The sequence below is a fragment of the Arvicola amphibius genome, chromosome 3, assembly GCF_903992535.2.
Source record: "Arvicola amphibius chromosome 3, mArvAmp1.2, whole genome shotgun sequence".
Lineage (NCBI taxonomy): Eukaryota > Metazoa > Chordata > Mammalia > Rodentia > Cricetidae > Arvicola > Arvicola amphibius.
In genome coordinates, this window is record NC_052049.1 from 71,826,762 (window position 1) to 71,839,193 (window position 12,432).

At 38.1% G+C, this 12,432-nt stretch overlaps 1 non-coding gene across 1 annotated transcript; it reads right to left on the reverse strand.

Moving 5' to 3' along the window:
* Nucleotides 1-243: 243 nt before the first annotated feature.
* LOC119810890 lies at nt 244-347 on the reverse strand. The gene has a single exon (XR_005284832.1). It is a non-coding gene; the product is annotated as a U6 spliceosomal RNA (small nuclear RNA).
* Nucleotides 348-12,432: the final 12,085 nt, after the last annotated feature.

A 12,432-nucleotide genomic window follows, 5' to 3' on the forward strand; every position in this document is an offset into this window, starting at 1 on the left:
TGTATGTCCTTATAATTTTAATCTCTTCAGAACTTTTCCCATGAATGGTTGTTGAAATTGCCAAATTTTTGACATCTCAGGAGATTATATTTGTTTTTGTCTTTCAGACTGTGTTCTGGTGGATTAAATTTATCAGTTTTATATATTGAATTATCCCTGCATTTCTCAGAATAAGTCAATTTGATTTCAGTGAATAATTTTTTGATGTGTTCTTGCATTCAGTTTGCAAGTATTTTATTAGGTGAAAATATGGAACACTTTACAGATTTGGGTGTCTCCTTTGTACAAGAGACATGCTGGTCATCTCTGTAACATTCTCCTGTAGTACATGTGCTCCTGAAGGGAGCTCAGCCCATAAGATTTAACTTTAGGGAATGCTAAGTTAACATTTGAGTGGGAACAAGGTTCTGATTTTAAATATAAAATTGTCTAATTCCCTGTACCACCAAGATGAGAGCACCCTTTGCTTTTGTTCCATTTATGGCATCTAAATAAAGTATATTCTGGAAATGTTGCTTAGTTGCTTCACAAAGTTCTAATTGTAGTGGGTTTTCTAGCAGATATTTCCTACAGGATCACAAGACCCAACTGTGGTTAACTTTGCCTCCTTATGAAGGCGGTGAGGTGGCTCACCTGGATTTTCCTGATTAGACTGTAAGCTGTCATTATATTATTCCAAGATTAAACCACCAACATGCTCGCAAATCTTGAAGGAAATTATTATTACCAACATGTACTTCTTTTATAAACTGAGGACTGCACCATTATAATAGATAAAATCAACATCAATTTAAATACTTCTTATAAAAGCATTAGTTCCTCCTGCTTTGTTGTCTGACTAACTAGAATGGTTCAAGTATAGTCTTCAAATTCTTGTTACCAATTGTATGAGATTACAGATCGGTAGGTAAAAAGTGACTTATAATTAGACCATAAGAGAAAATCAGTTAATACTTTGAAGCACAACATCTGATTGGCCCTTTTCCTCCAGTGTAAAACACTATGCACTCCAAGCTGTTGGCTATAAAATTATTCTCCCTCTGTCATATATTTTTTCTCATGATTCTTCATGTAATCTTCAAGAAAGACTTGGGGTGTGATGCTTAGTAAACTGATTGTTCCAATGTATGGAAAACCGTGAGTACCTGGTTTAGCATTGCTTAGCAGTGAGGCAGCCATACTTTGTCAAATCGAAATTTCACAATTAACCATTCATAAGTGATTTTATTCAATGCCTACTGAATCTTTAAGCCTCCAAAACTTTGTTATTCTACACATTTTTTCCTTCCCTGAATATTATAGTTAAACAGTTTTTCATTTCCAGTTATTCAAACTTACTTCTGTACCTACCTTACTTTCAAAAGATAACATTTTTAAATAATGCCAATTCACTTTCTACTATTCAGTTTATATTCAAGGACCTAAACTGTTGCTTATGAAGATTAATAGAATAAATTTGTTAAATGTTTAACCAACTTTTCAAAGATATTACAAAAATATTGATCTTTCAAAATATTTTATATTTTATGAGCAATTTTAACATCCTAATTTATATATTTGACTTTAATACAGATATATTTATTTTCAATCTCATAATCGTGCTGATATTTTTTCTTACAAACAGATTTGTATAAAATGAAATGTCTAAATTATTTATTTCAAAGTGTTTTCAATCTTAATATGGTTAGAGCAAAAATTTTAGACTAATTTGAGGGGAAAAGATATTTCATGTAAGGTCAAGTGATCCGCTTAAAAGCATAGCTTCTCTACACCACGTCTTGGGAATATAATAACTTTACCATGAATATGACTTTCTTTGAGCAGTTTAATCTAGACAAAAGTCTTTCTAAATACTCAGTTATCACATCTCTTAAGTGTCTTTCTTTGATTATAATAAAATCAAACTTAATAGTTCTCTGAACTCTAGACAAGTGTTCCTTAAAGAGCAAATGTCAATTATAGCCATTTTAAAATAGAAATCTAGAAAGCTATAAAGAATAGGAGTTTGAAGTACTGAACAAAGGCAGATTCCAGTCTAGAAACGTGTTAGACCACTATTTATTGTTTTGGTAATTAATTTTTTAAGAGAGTAAATTTTCTAAGACTTAAGCCCACAATTACATTTTTTTTTCCACAGCAAGCTGAATTAGTGAGTCACTCAGCTTGTATTACATACAGTGTGGGTCTCATGAACCACACTGGCATTATGTGATAAGTTGTTAGTCATGTAGACTCTCAGACCCACTTGAATCAGAATATGCATTTTTAGTGACTCTCTCAGGCAATGCATAAGCATATTAAAGTGGAAGAAGCAGTATCGAGTTAACACAGTATGTGGAAGGACTAAAGTTCTCTTAGATTTCCTTAGTCTTTGAGCTAAGAAAACCTGTTTACAGCAAATCACCACTGTGACTCTCCCGACTTCTCAGAGCAGATAGGTGGGGACTGCTCCAACCAGGACCCACCCGCCCCACAGCTGCAGGTGTAGCAGACCTTGCCAATTACACTGGCACACAGATACCATTTCTTTGTATGCTTCATTATAACCTTCTAGAAAACCATTGCTCTATTGAACTAGATTTGATGTGCAAAACTAGGAGAAAGAAAATATAAGTAAAAAAAATTAAATCTCATGGGTACAAATTCAAACTGAGGATATCAGCATGAGATTAACCTTCACTTCAGTTCTTAGAAGTGAGTAAAACTTACCCAACCACCAAATTATATTGGAAGCATAATTCCAGGCCCGCAAATTTCTTTTTTTTCAAAAAAGACTTAAAATAGATGTTTAATTAAAATATTATTTATGTATTAATGTTTATAAATTCAAAAGACAAATTATCAAAATGATCATATTAAAGGGATAAACTATCCTAGTCAGCCACAGGCAAGATTTTACTGTACAGTTAAGCTGTTGGTAACACAATAGAAAATCACTTGAGGGAATGGAAAACTGACTTGGGAGTTAAGTGGGGCTTGTTTCTCTTCCAGAACCTTGGTGTTGTTTGATTTCTGGACCCCACACCTCAGGTGAATCACAAGCTCTTGTAACTCCATGTCAGCGGATACAATGTTCTCTTTGGTTTCAGCAGACAAGGCACATTGAACAAGCACTGTTATGAACAGTGGAGGAAAATGTTTCTCTCCTAATAAGGGAAAATACTATTTACAACAACAGTATCATTATATGTTAGTGATGAGATGACAGGCTGCATTCCCACCGGCTCCTGGCTGCCTGGCTAGCTTATGCCCCGAAATAACAATACACAGATTGTATTCTTTTAAACACTGCCTGGCCCATTAGTTTCAGCCTCTTACTCACATCTTGACTAACCCATATTGAATAATCTGTGTAACACCATGAGTGGTGTCTTACCGGGAAAGATCAGCATGTCTGACCTGGTGGCTGGCTCCATGGCATCTGTCCCAGAGAAGAGAGGCAGGGCAACTGTCTGAGCAATCTGTCTCACTTCCTTCTTCGGTTCTGTCTAGTCCACCCATCTAAAGGCTGGCCTATTAAATGGACCAAGGCAGTTTCTTTATTAATTAACCAATGAGAGTCCTCCATCAATTATATGTCTTTTTCCATCTAGAACAACCAGAAAAGACAAAGTCCATTATGGAGCCTGTATGTGTAAAAAAGAGGAGTGGATGAAGGAAAAGAGAAAGAAACAAAGAAGATGAAAGATACAGGAAAAGTGTGTGGAGGGGAAGATGGTGAAAGGACATGGGGGAGGGGAGGGGAGGAAAGGAGAAGAGAGGAGAGCAATTATGAAAGACAAAAGCCCTCAAGTAATAAAAGACTTCTGGTAACTAGAAAGTAGCAAGAAAGGACATTTGAGAAAAGCATCACAGTTGGCTAGAACTCTGTTTTTCGAGTCAAACTTTGGAACTAGTCTTGTAAACACCTGATGGTTACTTTAACCTGTATTAAGGGCATAAGAGAAACACCAATTCTTTTATGTTGATACACATGGGACTAAAGTGGAATAAAACAAAAGAAGAAAAATAGGAAAACATATCAAATTAGGAAATAGATAATGTCTTAGCTTGTATCTGTTGGAATTTCTTCAAAAGAACGGAAGAAGAAAAGAACTTATGTGCTGACATAAAAAGCTAACTATAGGGGCTAGAGTGAGAGTACAACATTGGAGAGTATGAGCTGTTCTTGCAGGGAATACCCAAACTGGGTTTTCAACACTCATGTTGGGCAACTCACAACCACTTGTGACTTCATCTCTGGAGAAGTCAATGCTTCTAGCCTCTGCAAGCATGGGCACACACACACACACACACCACACACACTCTCCTCTCTCTTCTCTCTCTCTCTCTCTCTCTCTCTCTCTTCCCTCTCCTTAAAAATAATAAAATCGATCTTAAAAAGGAAGTTAACTGTATAGAACTTTTATGATTATCTGGGATGTTGCTTTAGGTAAGCTTTCACTTGATATCTTAAGTCTTTATATTACCTTTCTCAATTCGCTCAGTTAATATCTTTTAAAAAGAAGAAAATTAAATAAACTGCAGTCTCTTCTTTCCTGTAGCACAGAAATACCTTTACATTGGTTCATCTTCCTAGAGTTATCCTCCTCTAAACCCATCATCTGTGTCATTTCCAGAGGGATCCTTGGAGAACACAAATCCTTTTGTGTTACTTTCCTACTTGAATTGTTCCCATGACATGCCATAGCTTTCAGGAAAAGTTTAATTCCTCCATTCCACTCTTATATTCTTTTTAGGATCTCTCATATCTCCACTTCCCTAACTGCTCAGTACCATCTGTATTCTACCACAAAGTCACAATGCTTCGTGGTATCCTTTGACACCCAAATAAATGTTCTTCTCCTTTAGCTTGACAAATTCTGACTCGTTCTTATATGTTTGCTTCAGTGTCACCTTCTATAGGAAGTCTCTCTTTTTATCCTTCTAATTAGATGTTCCCATGCAGCTATCATGCCTTCCTCATAAAATTTCTCAAGTGTTGACAGAGGTTTCTGTTCCACCAGGTCCTATAACTGTTTTAATCCCAAAATAAATCACACAGAGGTCTATATTTGTTATAAACTGATTGGCCTATTAGCCCAGGCTTCTCATTACTCTATAACATATATTAACCACAATTCTGTCTGTGTTAGCCTTGTGGCTTGGTACCTTTTTTCTAGCGAGGCAAGTCACATCTTGCTTCCTCTGAGGCTGGGTCATGACTGGAGACTGACCTTCCCTCTTCCCAGAATTCTCCTGTTCTCATTGCCCACCTCTACTTCCCATCTGGTCACCCTGCTTATACTTCCTGCCTGCCTACTGGCCAATCATCATTTTATTACAATAATACAAGTGACAGGATAAATGACCATTGTCCCACAACACTCCGGGACCTTTGGGACCAACTTCCAAGTTGTGCAGCTTGTGAAGCTACACAAAGCCTTGCCTACTACACTTTAATGTTCTACTGTGATATTGAAAAAGTATTAATAAATTTCTTTGATTATGTATTTGCACGTGGAATTACACTAAAATAATCCATTAGCAGAGGATGTACATGTAGTATGTATGAAAAATTCATATGATGAAATCTAAACCTCAGCCATTGGGAGGAAATTAGTTCATGAAGTTAAAACCATCACAAATACTATTAGTATTTTTATAAGATACAAGAGTGTTTTCTTGCCTTCTTTCTGCAATGTGAGAAGACAGATCTTCCACCCAAAAGAAGTCTCTCATTAAGGTGTAATAACATTTAATTCTTGATCTTGGACTTGCATATTGCATAACTGTAACAAACAGATTTTTATTGTTCCTATGCCACCTCATTTATGGTACTTTATTATAGTATCTTGAGCTAAGAAAATGCACACAAGCTGATTTATTTTTTTTTTAAAAAAAAAAGGTAAACACTTATAATGACAAAGAGGACAGATTTCTGTTGACCCACAAGATGTAGGAGATCAGCAAGACTCAAGATGAATGTAAGTATGTTATGTCTGATACCATGGAAGTCATGGCACTCACCAGCTCAGGCACAATGCCATACACTCCCAAATGGAATTTCTTTGAAAACAGAAAGAAAGCATTGGAGTTGTAAGACATACCAATGAGCAAGAAAACACTTTATTCTTTCCTGATGATCTTATCTCTTTACATAAACTAACCATTTGTTTTGAAAGTAACATTTAAGGAGCATATTGTGGTGTTTGAATGCAAATAGCCTGCATAGGCTCATATGTTTGAATGCTTGGTCCCCAGTTAATGAAACTGGGAAGAATTAGGAGGTGTGACATTGTTGGAGGAGAGAAAGTCACGGGAAGTGTGCTTTGAGTTTTCAAAACCCACACTATTCAAATTAACCACCCTTATGTTTGTTATCTCAGCAGGTAAGCACTCAGCTACTTCTCCATCACCATGCCTGTCTGCCTACCTACCTGTTGCCATGATTCCCACCATGGTGATCATGGACTAATCCTCTAAAACCATAAGTAAGACCCCAATAAACTCTTTCTTCTATAAGTTGCTGGGATCATAGTAATTCTTCACAGCAATAGAAAGTAGCTGAGATACATATTAAGAAGACAAAAATAATTGAGCCAGTTTTGTATGTCATTTCTACCCTTCTGGTAAAAATAATACCTTACAATTATGTATTTCATTATTCTGTATGAGTTAATCAGTATAGCATTTGAATTTTAATCTGGCATTAGACAATATACCAATGACAGAAGTTGTGCTAATAATGTATATATTATTTTTCTTTGCTTAGAATAATGTCAGAGCATTATCCAAAGAATGATGCCTGGTGAACAATACCTTGGGGAGCTGTAAGACAGGTTCCAGGAAGAAAGGCAAAGGGCCTTTCCCTCAGGTGCCTTTTGTTCCCTGGATTGTTCTTGGGTATGATTTGTTTTGTTGCCTCCTGTGACAAACTTAGATTTATTTATAAGACACATTTATACTTGCTGGATGTCAGAACATTGCTCTAGAAACTAATCATGTCAGCAGTGTACTCTAAATTTGGATATGGTGCTTTTCGTACTTTCTCAGATATACTCCGTAGTATATGCCAAGTAATTGTGTTTAAATTGGTCTTCCCTGAGAAAATTCTGGGGAGAAAGGCTGCTCTGTTAATATTTAGCATGTGCTTGCTGACATTTATTTACATGTCTTTCTGAAGTCAAACAACCATCGTTGGATCATTCATGTGGAAAAGCATAATAAAACTGAAGTAAGGTTGTCTACAACATTAGACTGTAATTTGCACTATTCATTCAGGTCCTCAGATCTCATGTCTAGACACAGATATGCAAAGGTCAATGAAAGTTGACAAAATGGTAGTAGTAAAAATAGCACTCCAAATCCAGAAGGCATGAAGATGAAAACAAAGTGTTTCAAATTTTTAGTTCTGTTAATAACACTTTTCTCTTTCTTCTCAGTACTGAAGATTAAATCTGGGACCTCAGAACAGAAATAAGGGCCTACCTCTGTGTAACCCCTGCTTGGCAGGTCAGCTATTCAGGGTCCTCTGAAGGGGCACTAACCTGCAAGACATGGGCTGAAGAAGAGGAAGGAACCAAGCAAGATTCTATTGTCAAGGTCTCCGTTTATTGGGGTGAAAGTTACAGCTTATATACCCTTGAATGGGGTGGAGGTAGGTAGGCAGGAACTCTGTTGGGGTAACTGAAGGTCATTAGCCAGCACCTGGGTAAGCCGAAGCATGTGATCCATTAACATTGGAGTAAGGGGCGGTTCAGTTAACAGATGTTATCCATTAGCATTGGAGTAAGGGGTGGGTTCGGTCAACGGATAGCTCTCAAAATAGTTGGGATGTAGGGTGGGATCTCTGTAAACATCCTTAGGGCAATGACCTCTGCTATCCCTGTAAGGACAACGATCCCTGACAAATCTATCCTTTAGGAAAATGGCCCCTGACAAATCCCCCTTCCTTTTATTAAGGAAGGCAGCTAATAAGTGGAGAGCACTGGTCAGAATCCAACCACATAGTCAGACCTATAGGAGAAGGGACTGGGACAAGGAGGACCCTTCTCTCGAGTGGAGTCTCCTATCCTCTCCTGGGAACAGTGGGGTGTCTTATTAATTATATTTTGGCCCATAATGATGGCCTGCGATGAGGGCTCACCTTAGGTCAAGTGGGGACCAGGTTTTTTTCCCCTATTACCAGTCATAGGGTTCCCAGGGCCCTGTCTTAGGTTGGGGGCGGTCCCACCATCAGCTGCCCGTCCTTGAAGCTCCTCAAAAAGGTATCTAGCAAGACCAAAGTAAGCAGGTCTTTGAATGCAGGGTCCCTGTCTGAGGCTATGTGGAGGGCAATCCTCATCCCCTGACATCATGCCATGTTGAGCCGGCCTGTAGGGCCTCTGTATGATGTGCTGTTCAGGGGAGGGTTCCACAATATTCCCATCATTGGGCCTCTGCGTAGACTATTAATGAAAAGACTGTGAGGAGATTCTAAAACAAAAGTTATAAAAGATATAATTTGGACACCAATGACTCCCTCTCTGGACAAGAAGAAAGGGCACCTTCCAAACCCAGTATTCACCTTTTAGTCTGGCCTATAGTATAAACTCCTTCCTAAGTGCCTACTCCAACATAAGATTACGAGTGCTTGCTTGCCAAAAATTTTTTTCCAGGGATTCCAAGGTCTAAAGGGTTTTGGGGTCTGTAGCAAGGGTAGAGAGACAGAACACGTGGTCCTCTCCTTGCAGTGCTTGCCCTCGCACCCTTTTTGCTGGTGTCTATGCCTATCATGGACAGGCACACATATCTCTGGGTTTTATGTGGCAAAATCTAAAAATTTTTAACATATGCATTAAACCCAAACATTTTACAGGGTATGTCAAACTTTTCCCAACATCTATAAGCAGTTACAAATATCATCAGGTCAATTCCAGTAAGAGTACAACGACAGACATTGTTATAACAAAACACCATCAGTTCCAGTCTCTGAGCAACAGTTAAAATCCCACTCTTTCCCCTTCTTAAGTGAAGAGGAGTTAGATTTTAATCAAAATGAGTTTTGTGTCCCAAAGATTAAAACAGTCAGATGTTTAGTCTGCATCTTAGCTCCAAAGCAAACAGAATTCAACTGCAGAAAATTGTAGTCACCAATGGTCAGGTCATCTCAGCAGGGCATCTGTGTCTGTGCATCAGGTCTGGAAGCAGCTCAGCATTTGTGCTTCAGGGCAGGTGGGATTCCTGGGTGGGGTGAGCTGGATTCAGCTACCTGAAGCACACCTTGGCAATTATCTCAGCTGAATCTCTGGAGGCAGGATGTGTAGAGTGGCATAGCAGGTCCTGCTATCAGGCACTTCTCTCCATGGGGGCAGGGAAGACTGGATAAGGATTCCTCTCCAACTTGTTTCTCCTCAAACTCCTCCATGGGTGTCCACAGCTACGACATCATCAGGTTCAGCTTTATTTTCTCTCTGTGAAACAAGGCACAAACATATCCTCGACCCCATATATATATATATATATATATATATATATATATATATATATATATATATATATAGGTCGGGTTTTTCTTATAATGCATTGCAAGGGCTTTTTTACCTTGCGTTAGTAAAGATCAGCTTGATGTTATCATGTCAGATCTGTTCGCATCAAGATCTGTTTGCAACTTTTTAAGTTGCTTTCAAAGAGCCTTGGTATCATAAATACATGCATGGCCTTTTCCCCAAATAAGCACAGGGTCAGGGCCAGCCCAGACTCCCAACAGGGGGGTCCTTCCATAGGGCTTGTGCATAAGTAGATTGGGTAGAAGGGTGCCACAATCTGTCCACAGCAGACTGTCCTTGATTGTCCAAAGTTAGGAAATTAAGCACAAAGAGAGCATGGGTCAATACTGTCTTGGCATTGCCTTTTAATGGGTAAAGGGTCTCTTGTGCCATTAATTTAGAGATGGTATGCTTCACTAAAAAGGATAGAAGGGCAAAACCTTGGATGAGGTAACAGGCGCATGTATCCAAAGAAGCGGCTGCTCCTCTTGCCACAGGAGCCCTGATGGCATATAATCAGTGGCAAATGTCAATAGATAAAGGATTTTTCAGGATCAAAATATACTGAGCCTTGTTGGGAGATAGCTTCTTCTACCCTTATAAGTGCGGCTTCTGCCTCTAATTTAAGACTTTAATATCTTAACTGGCAAAACTGGGAAGGTTTACCCAAAAGCAGCATTTTGCTCTTTCATAAAACTGTTGTAGAACAAGTTTTACATTTAATACACATACTTGCCATAGCTGTAATATACTGTACTTATACATTATTGTACACTTTTCCTGTTTAAGTACCTGTTAGGCAGCTTCTTTAATCTTTCTATTGGAAATTGGCTCATTGTTTTTGTAAGAATTTACCTATTGGCTCAATATCTCCCATAGGAATATTATAACTAGGGCTTTAACCATTGTATATATAAAAGTTTGTAAGCTATCCTCCTTTTAAGTTGCAAGTCTGTCTAGCAGATAGGAAAATGGAAAAAAGGAAGCATTTTAACTAATGATTTGGGCCTCCTTAGACATCAACATGTAGAAGAATAAAGATAGATCCATATCCATCTCCATGTACAAAACTCAAGTTTAAATGAGTCAAAGGCCTCAATATATAAAATTATACTGAACCTCACAGAGAAAAATTAGAAGTACACTTTGCCACATCTTAAACACAGCCTCAGTGGCACAAACATTGGGAGAAACAATAAATTATATCTCCTGAATTGAGAAACTTCTGTATAACAATATCAGCCTATAAAATGGGAAAAGATTTTTACTTATCATAAACCCATTCCAAAAATATATAAAGAACTCAGGAAATTAGTTATCAAAAAATTAATCCAATAAAAATATTTGTTACGGACATAAACTGAAAACTCTCAACAGACGAACTTAAAAATGACTGAGAGACATTTAAAAAAATGCTCAAACATAACATCCTTTAGCCATTAGAGAAATGCAAATCAAAACTCTGAGATTTCATCTTAGCCTTGTAAAAATGACCAAGATTAAAAATTATTACTAACAACTTATACTTAAGAAAATGTGGGTAAAGAAAAAACTTGATTGCTGGAAGTGTAAACTAGCACAGCCACTTTTGGATCATAGTATGGTTATTTTTTGAAATTAGGCAGATATCTACCTTAAAACTCAGCAATACCCCTTTTTGGGCCTAAATACAAAAGTTTTTCAACCATACCATGAGGATATGTGCTCAGCTATGCTTACAGCAGAATTACTTTATAATAGAATTGGAAAACAACCCAAATGTATCTCTTTTACACCTAGGATGAGACATCATCCTTTTAAATAGCCATAAATACATAAAATATCTTGGAGTAACTCTAAACAAGCAGGACAGAAGTTTGGATCCTGTCATTTCTGCTTGTGAAGGTGAAATGTTTTTTTTTTTTTATTTTTAACCATTATCACTTGTTAGAGTATAACTCTGGCCCTTGATAAATTTAATAAGAGGCCTGAGTCTCAACAGTCCACCCTGAAGCAACACGTGCCAGCAGGAAAGGACCACAAGCTGAGATAACTCAACTCCCACCCAAGAGTGGGCCATACAAATGGAAAAACTTGTATGATAAGAACTTTAACTCTTTTAATAAAAAATTTAAGACATTAGAAAATAAAAAGATCTCCTATTTTCTTGGGAAAGTAGAAGAAACACAGCAAAAATGACAATCTCACTGAAAGCAATCTACAGATTCAGTGAAAATGTCCACTAAAAATTCTAGCAACATTTCTCACAGAACTCACAAAAACTTAGAATAGCCTAAACAATCTTAAAATCCTGAACAATCAAGGAACTTCAGAAGGCATTACAATCTCTGACTTTAAACTTTATCACAGTACTGAAATCAATCCACCTTGGATACAAATTCACCTGCTTACAAACAGCAGATTTTTTTTTTGTTGTTGTTAGATGACTGCTCACATATGGCCTGTTTTATTTTTTTTTTCTATCATGGTTTATTTTTTTTATATTTAAAAATTTCCATCTCCTTCCCTCCTCCTCCCCCCTCCCACCCCTCCTCCTCCCCCTTCCCTCCCCTCCTTTTCCCCCTTCCCTCCTCTCCCCTCCACTCATACCTCCCCTCCCTCCCTCTCAAGGCCAAGGAGACATCAGGGTTCCCCACTCTATGATAAGACCAAGGTCCTCCCAACTCCCCCCAGGTCCAGGAAGGTGATCGACCAAGCTGAGAAGGCTCCCACAGAGCCCGTCCATGCAGAAGAATCAGAGCCCAGCGCCATTGTCCTTTGCTTCTCAGTCAGCCCCCGCTGTTGGCCACATTCAGAGAGACGGGTTTGGTCGCATGATCCATCAGTCCCATTCCAACTGGAGTTGGTGATCTCCCATTAGTTCTGTCCCACCGTCTCCATGAGTGAACGCACCCCTCACGTTCCTGACTTTCTCCCTCATGTT